The 7,306-nt window shown below is 34.1% G+C and overlaps 1 long non-coding RNA gene across 1 annotated transcript; it reads left to right on the top strand.

Annotated features, from left to right (window-relative positions):
• Window positions 1–3,263: 3,263 nt before the first annotated feature.
• Window positions 3,264–6,662, top strand: LOC123540787 (uncharacterized). The gene is made up of 3 exons (XR_008367527.1): window positions 3,264–3,391; window positions 5,672–5,830; window positions 6,573–6,662. It is a non-coding gene; the product is annotated as an uncharacterized LOC123540787 (long non-coding RNA).
• The last annotated feature ends 644 nt before the right edge of the window (window positions 6,663–7,306 follow it).

The raw sequence follows: 7,306 nt of genomic DNA, 5'->3' as shown, positions 1-7,306 counted from the left end.
ATCAAAACAATACATACGCATTAAAGTGTAAATTTTACCTATAGTTTTACTATTGTCCGGTTACCTGTTATAATTTTTACAATTGGAAATATGGTAACCCGAACTGTTTGTCATTGTTTATCATACGTAATCAGCCCATTTATTTAGGATAGTATGAGACAATAATGACCAATATTAAAATCCCAAGGTTTGGCGAACGAGACTGACTTTCGTTCGTTATTGTTAACATGAATTACCTGATGTAGCTTGAGTAAATATCCAGTCTAGTATTTCGTAAATGTCAGTGATGATATTAAATATTTTCGTTTAATCGTATCCGTGAGTTAACAAACTAAAGGTTATAGAAAGGAAATAATTTGTAGTTAATTATGTGCGTGAAAGTGCCGAAGTTACTCTGACGTCATCAGCGATTATCCGGTGTATTTCCGGTTTTCAATAATTCTAATTCTTTATGTTTGTTCACTATAACCGAGGGGTTTCCCATTGAATTTCGTAATTTGGGACTGGAAAAGATGTTCCTTATAACCGAATGTTCCTTATAATCGAGGAATTTTTACATTGAATAAAGCAGGAAATAGATCGGGGAATTGAAAACTGTTCCTTATAACCAAATGTTCCTTATATCCGAGTTCCTTATAATTCCGGTGTACTATAATTTAAAATTGAAACACAGGCCTCAAGAAGAGCTTCTCATACCTTTACCTTGGCATTTTATAAATGATTACAGCTAAGAGGCATGCATGATAGACGATAATTTTTATATGAATTAATTTGAATGACTGGAAGCTGCAGTTGAATGATTATCTATTACTGTATTTGCCTGCGTAGATACAACTGCATGCATATATAACGCATGCTCGAACATATCGAATTACAATACTGGCGATACAGTCAAGGTAAGTTTTAAATATACTTCTGCTTCTGTATATTAACATCAAATTGCAGTCTGAAATATTTGGTCATTGTTACATTGATTGATATGTTTATTTAAGATAGTTCTGCACGGATCGACATTTTTTCTACAATGTATAACTTGATTAAACTCTGATTTTTCAGAATATACTTAGAAAGTTCAGCAAATAAAAAGGATACGGTCGTGTGCTTGATATTTTGCTAGACTGATTTGAAAAATTTGTCTTTTATAACAATTTCGCAAATGTTTTATAATGTAGATTTTAATGAAACTTGTCACAGTTGTAAATAAACATATGACATATAAATTGGTGAAATAAAAAGTATACTAGGTCCATTTGCTTATTTTTGAGATATTTGACCATGATTATGTAGTGGACCGCACATTTAACTCTAATTTCAAGATATTATTTTGAATTATTTAGCGTGTCAGATGTTTTAATATAATATTTTAACTTTAGAAAGATAGTAGCAGTGCCAATGTAATAAATTTTCTCACAGGTTGCCATATATTCATAAAAAGATTTTCATTTCCAAACGCCGGATTCAGGCTTTATTCAACGTTTTCCGGATAAATGGCGTTACGCCATAACTTCAGATTTATCAAACGTGCAGAACTACTTTCAGGATAGCTAAATTAATCATCATGTACTCCTTAAATTCAAGATTTCATTTTCAGGCTTCATCAGTTTGTATCGTGTTGGAGTTCCTTTGATTGTCTGCTTGTTTTTTAAATATTTTATTCTATGAAAAGACGTAATATGTCATTTGATCATACAATAGGATAAGGTAAAACAAGGATAACGATCCAACAGAAAAAGCATTGATTCGAGAAATTTACCTCTACAAATTGCAACCCTATCTCATTGTATGTATGAATATATACATTATATATATAAAGTAAACCATAAGACAGCGAGGACAAAACGAACGATTACAGGAACAAAATGGGGCACCCACTTGGAACTGTCATTGGCAAGAACATCTTAATTCCAAGAAAGCCTCCCAAGATCCAAAGCAGTTATATCGCAATTATTACTACACATTTCGTTAAATTATGAATGAATATTAGGTTCCCATTATTAATCCCCAGCCGTGGCGGAGGGATTATAGGAATGGTCTGCGTCCGTCCTTCCGTCCGTAACACTTTCGTGTCCGCTCCATATCTCCTAAACCCCTTGAAGGATTTTCATCAAACTTGGGTCAAATGATCACCTCATCAAGACGATGTGCAGAACCCATGAGTCAGCCTTGTCGGTTCAAGGTCAAGGTCACAACTCAAGGTCAAAGTTTGAGCCTGCCATTTTGTGTCCGCTCTATATCTCCTAAACCCCTTGAAGGAATTTTATAAAACTTGGGTCAAATGATCACCTCATCAAGACGATGTGCAGAACCCATGAGTCAGCCATGCCAGCTCAAGGTCAAGGTCACAACTCAGGGTCAAAGGTTTGAGCCTTCCATTTTGTGTCCGCTCTATATCTCTTAAACCCCTTGAAGGAATTTTATAAAACTTGGGTCAAATGATCACCTCATCAAGACAATGTGCAGAACTCATGAGTCAGTCATGCCGGCTCAAGGTCAAGGTCACAACTTAGGGTCAAAGGTTTGAGCCTTCCATTTTGTGTCCGCTCTATATCTCCTAAACCCCTTTAAGGATTTTCATCAAACTTGGGTCAAACGATCACCTCATCAAGGCGATGTGCAGAACTTATGAGTCAGCCATGTCGGCTCAAGGTCAAGGTCACAACTGAAGGTGAAAGGTTTGAGCCTTCCATTTCGTGTCCGCTCTATATCTCCTAAACCCCTTGAAAGAATTTTATAAAACTTGGGTCAAATGATTACCTCATCAGAACAATGTGCAGAAATTATGAGTCAACCATGCCAGCTCATGGTCAAGGTCACAACTAAGGGTAGAAGGTTTGAGCCTTCCATTTGGTGTCCACTCTGTATCTCCTAAACCCCTTGAAGGATTTTCATCAAACTTGGGTCAACTGATCACCTCATCAAGAACTCATGAGTCAGCCATGTCAACTCAAGGTCAAGGTCACAACTGAACGTCAAAGGTTTCAGCTCTGTATCTCTTAAACCCCTTGAAGGATTTTCATGAAACTTGGGTCAAATGATCACTTCATCAAGACGTTGTGCAGAATTTATGAGTCAGCCATGTCAGTTCAAGGTCAAGGTCACAGCTAAAATCAAAGGTTAACCCATTCACTATTCATAGCAGTGGCGGGGGATTAAGCTGTCGTTCAGACTGCCTTGTTGAAACATATTTTGAAACGAATCAAAAGCAGATGGACGTACACAACTTCGATCATATCAAAATAAGACAAACTAGAGTTTGTCCTGGAATAATAAATTCTATAAGAATCCCTTATGTGTAATCTATATATTTGCAGAGAAACAATGTCGGTGAAAATCCTTTTTGTATTAGTTCTTGTTGCGATCGCAATGTCGACATCATTTGCCTGGAAAGACTGTAAGTAAACACTAACACATCTAATTATTAATTGAGTTTTATTTGGAAATTAACAAATTACATTTATAAAAGTTTGGTAAAGCGGTTGATTTGGAAATCTGCATTACTAAACAAATATTGGGTTTGCAGATTGTTGTAAGAGGCGCACAGAAATAAACTTTTAATTCTAGCATAACTACCCGGAAGCTGAGCTAAATGGAGAGCAAATATTTAAAGATATCATTGTCTGAGGTCTTGTTGACTCACTTATTCATTTATAATGCTAGGTTACTAAGTATCAATCAAATTTGATAGAATATTTTGTTGGTAAAATTGGGGGTTGCTAATGCTTACCAACAGTTTTACTTGTTAAACTATAAATATGCTCTAGATCACGTATTGACATTCTAATTACTGAAGTTATTGCTTTCATTCGCCGCGCTCCGTTACCTTAAAATTACCTTAAAACTAGTTGACGTTCAAGAATAATCTATAACCTATACTCCTAACATTATCGGCTTTTATCTACTAAACAAAAGAGACGTCATCATGCGATAAAAGCTGTGGTTATACGTCGGCGTAAACACGTTATAGCGTCAAAAGTCATCGCGACACAAGCAGGCATATTCTTGTGGGTGTCGTGTTAGAATCAAAATAATGTATCAAATCCTGTTGTTTTTTTTTTAAATGTGTTACAGTAGCAGTTTTTGTTCAGATCCATAGCACTGCATGTATATACTTCGAGACCTTTAGATTTTATTTCTACGCATTTCAGTTACAAAAGCGATCTTATCAAATGATAAAATCAATATTTGGAATGCATTATTTCTTAAACGTACAGACATGTTACTGACTGGTTTTAAATTGTTGAATGAAGCATTCAAAGTGATCATAATTTAGTTGACATAGAGATATGCGAAAACGTATGACGTAGTAAAATTCTGAAACGGACTTGTAGCTTGATTGACGATAATGTTTTTTAAAAATATTTTGTTTTAGGTACAGCGCTTCATAAATTGAAAACTATCATTTTCATGACGATACTTCCTTGTTGAAAACGCTCAATTGTGACTGATCAAGCAGTATAATACTTTAAAATAGTTCCTTGTTACTAGCACCACAAATATTGGCAATATTGTTGTAGGAAAACTTCCTAGTTTATAACATTATATTGGCTGATTTTAATGATCACCTCATATTTTCTGACGGCAGTTTCCGTTTAAAATATTATGTTATCAAACAATAGTTCCTTGTTATTGTTAGTGCACTACATAATGTAAAAACAAATTGGAAAGCTTATAAAATTAAGCATATAAGATATTAAACATTGGGGGACAAGCTAAGCGTATATTAAATGTCTAAATTACGACAGTAAAACTTATTGTCTTTATAACGAAAGTCGCCTATTATGAAACAATCTTGCCTATTTTGTGTCTAATGGCAGCGTTATTTGAACACAGCTTTACTTGTTGGAAATTTGTTCTTGTTCTTGTTGTTTTTAATGTGTATTATTTTAATAAACATGGAAAATTACCCAAAAGGAAATGTTACATTTCAAGATCCCACTCCCTTAATTACAATCAACAGCTATGTATGTGCGTGTACCTAAAAGACACAAAAATACATAGAAACTACGAGGACAAAACGATCAGTGGTAATAACAAAACCACGTAGTTAAGACCATCCTCACTAGTAACCCTTTGTTTTCGTTTTGGCGTCATATTGAAAATAAATAATTTATATTTAATACAGCAGAAGCCAAACGGTGATAGGTTTTTCTGGTTCATTTGGATGATAAAATCAATCTATTTTTACTGTTAGGGGTGTTACATATTTCTTTACCTCTCTCGAACAGAATGAATAAAATCAAGTGAGGTATTAATTTGCTTTGTGGCGTCCAAAAGATTTTCTTGCAAATTTTGATTTTTTTTTTATTTCTCGTTGTCATTTAAAGCAGTCATATTTAACGTAAACTTAGGCAAAGTTGTTGTTCAAATGAAAAAAAAAGTTTCATACGTCTCTGATGATTCGCATATATTTAAATATTTTACTGTTAATAGACTTGTAAATATTCAAATGATTTTATAATGGCATTATTATCACACTTCTGTATTCACCGGTGTCTTAACTCTACTGTCATCAGTGCAACAATAACGCCAAGGAATAACTTCACTATTAACTTAATTGTAATTATTTTAATTCTCCAAGGATTTATTACATTAATTTAGTGTCGTATAATACAGTATTCAAATGATTATGAATGATAATTGTATAAATTTTCCCTCTATTTACATGGAGCAGATTGCGTCCGAGAGAAAACGGGAGAACATGTTAAAGTCGGTCGTTGCTATTCTCCTGATGGCTGTAATCGATGCAATTGTGTTGCCAGTGGATACGGAGATCCTCAATTTCGTTGCACTGTGAAGGCGTGTCCTCCTGGTCCTTGCGATGTCTGATTGTGTCGGTATATTATTCTAATTCCCGTATTATAATAAGTCTCCCAATAGAGATCTCAATTGTTCCCTTTAATTGTAGTGATTTTCCCTTTCAATTGACGCTGATGCAAAACAATTGTACAGCTTACGCGAGATCAACTAGTTACAAAACACTTCCCAAGTCTTATTACTCGCAGCTTATGCTTCAAATAAACTTTATAATAATACGATGTAAAGTAAAATTTCCATTGAAAATGTCATACCATGTTTTGTTTATTAAAAAACGAAGATGAAATGTTAATTAATTTTTTATGGTAATGGTAGATATATTCCCAAAATAGAGATAGCGTGTCACTGACTAGCCCCAAGACCCCATACCTGAACGTTCAAAATGTGTATTGATTGTAACGTTCGTTACAGTGTCATCCATCTAGAACATAAATGGTTATAAATGGACATTAACGTAATTGCAGCATAAAACATTTTCCATAGACATGTATGGATTAAACAGCTCTTTATTGTCTTCTGCGTAAAGGTGTTTTTCCTCTTGGTATTTGTTCTTGTTTTTCTTTTACTAAATGTAAGATAAACGTTTGTCTTGTTTGTTTTATCATATGTAAGATAAACATTTTACATGTCTGTGAAATCGAGTATATTAGCTGTTATAAAGTAGCTTTTACATTCTGAATAATTCCAAGAAAATTCCAAACGCATCCGATTTCTACTTCATTAATTTTTCATATTTAATTTTGTTTTATATATTACAGGTAAAACAAAGCAAACGCCAGCCAAGCAGTACCCTAATTACAGCTGAAATGAACAGTAAATATACATAAAAATAAATATAATAATAAAAACGTTTTTTATTTAAAGACTACCTAAAACGTGTCATGCCCTGCAAGGTACGAAGAGCATAATTTTTCTAGAGTCCAGAGGCAATAAAACCATCTTATAAGGATCAATATCAATTTTTGGAAGCATAAATCGCAACTAAGTAAAATAATAATTGTTTTGAATGAGTCAGTTCACAAGAGGAAATGAATATTTGCAACTCCTCTGATGCAAGCTTACACCGGCTAAAGTCGAATTCTGTTATAATAAAATTTCAGGGACTCCATGATCCCAAAGGACAAAAACATAAACTAAATCAATGTACCATGTATTTAGATGCGAATTACGGCCGCCCCACAACACTTAAAGAATACTGATATGAGCGTATGGTTTTACTGCTGATCGACTGGTGACAAAATGTCTGCTGGACATACCGGTTGTTGCACCCGTTTGTTCACACTCTGAAACGGATTCTAGCAATACAGTCTAAAACTCTGTTTCGCTTTGTGACGTTTTATGATTTAAAGTGATCATTTAATAGCTTTATTCAAGTTATTTGTTCAAAACATCATCCGTCTTTATAGCAATAGTGGTAGGAAGGTTGGATGGCCGATTCGGTTAACTTACCGGCTAACGTTTCCGAAATACATGTACTGCTGAAAAAAAAATA

Source organism: Mercenaria mercenaria, chromosome 16 (assembly GCF_021730395.1).
Source record: "Mercenaria mercenaria strain notata chromosome 16, MADL_Memer_1, whole genome shotgun sequence".
NCBI lineage: Eukaryota > Metazoa > Mollusca > Bivalvia > Venerida > Veneridae > Mercenaria > Mercenaria mercenaria.
The sequence above is the reverse complement of the archived record's forward strand: the minus strand, read 5'-3'. Positions and strand labels throughout refer to the sequence as shown.